The sequence below is a fragment of the Spinacia oleracea genome, chromosome 4 (genome assembly GCF_020520425.1).
Source record: "Spinacia oleracea cultivar Varoflay chromosome 4, BTI_SOV_V1, whole genome shotgun sequence".
NCBI classification, from domain to species: domain Eukaryota; kingdom Viridiplantae; phylum Streptophyta; class Magnoliopsida; order Caryophyllales; family Amaranthaceae; genus Spinacia; species Spinacia oleracea.
Genome location: NC_079490.1, coordinates 62802 through 64202, shown reverse-complemented (window position 1 = coordinate 64202; position 1401 = coordinate 62802). Strand labels below are relative to the sequence as shown.

General features: G+C 44.3%; 1 non-coding gene across 1 annotated transcript; it reads left to right on the top strand.

Moving 5' to 3' along the window:
• The first annotated feature begins 1013 nt into the window (after positions 1 to 1013).
• Positions 1014 to 1120, top strand: LOC130460160 (small nucleolar RNA R71). The gene has a single exon (XR_008920104.1). It is a non-coding gene; the product is annotated as a small nucleolar RNA R71 (small nucleolar RNA).
• Positions 1121 to 1401: the final 281 nt, after the last annotated feature.

Here is a 1401-nt window from a genome sequence, read left to right as displayed (position 1 = left end):
TTGTAGCCTCATTTTCATTGACTATCTTTTCAGCTGGTTCCTTTTCACCCATAACTATCTTCGGGATTTCCTCACTGACCAGATCACTAGCAGACACCCCGGAATCAACCTCAACCGGCATAGAAGGACCATCATAATCCCTGCCACTCCTCAATGTAATTGCATTAGCAGACTCCCTATTTTCGGGCTGTGAAGGAAGTTGGCCTGGTGGCCTCCCTGCAATAGTAGTAGCCATCTGTGCCAGCTGTGTATCAATGATCTTGTTATGAGCAGTAAGAGCATCGATTTTTGCATCCTTTTCACTTAGAGATTTTTGCATTTGTAGCATCATGTTTCTCATCTCTACTAGCATAGGGTCAGGCTGTGTGGCTTGAGGTTGTGGTTGTGGGGGTGATGTGTGTTGTCTAGAGAACCCAGGTGGCCCACTAGACTGTTGGTTGTAGTTGTTTCGGGGTTGGTAAGGTTGTGGGTGTGGGGGTTGATATGGTTGTGGTGGTGGATGTTGAACTTGGTGAGGGTTTTGGATGTTGTTGCTTCTGTAGGAAAGCAGAGGGTTATTTTTGTAGCCCTCATTGTAAGAGTTGGAGAATGGGTTGTTTTGTTTGTAGGATTGAAAAGCATTACATTGTTCAATAGAGCTTCTACATTCCTGTGCATAATGACCAGACATTCCACAACTTTCACAAATAGTAGTAGGTTGGGCACTCATAGCAGCTACACTAACAGGTTGGGCAGATTGAGCATTGGCCGCTTGCATATTATCGAATTTATAATGTAAAGCAGTCAATTGGGCAGTTAATTGTTCAATAGAATTTAAATCATGCTTACCACCCCTCTTAGATAGACCCCTAGGATTTCCATACTGGGCATTGTGAATGGCTATCTCCTCAATCACCTCCATAGCTCTAGGCACCTCAAGTTGCATGAACCTCCCACTGGCAGCTGAATCCAACAAACATCTAGACTCATTGCCCAGACCATTATAAAACTGCTGAATCAAGAACCAATCTTCCAAACCATGGTGCGGGCATTCTCTTTGCAAATCCTTGAATCTCTCCCAAACCTCGAACAAACTCTCATCCGCTTGTTGTGAGATACCTAATATCTGACCCCTCAGACGAGCCGTTTTCTCAGGTGGAAAATATTTAACATAAAAAGCAAGAGCCAAGGATTCCCAATTATTGATTTTCAAAGCCGCCCGATTCAACCCATTAATCCACAGTTTAGCTTTCCCACTCAAAGAGAACGGGAAAAGTATCTCCATAGTCTGCTCCGGAGTCAATCCCTTTTGCTTGATGGTGGAGCAATATTGGATAAAGGACTGAATGTGAAGATTCGGATCTTCACCTGGTTCCCCACCGTACTGGCGTCTCTCGATCATGTTAATCAATGCGGGCTCAA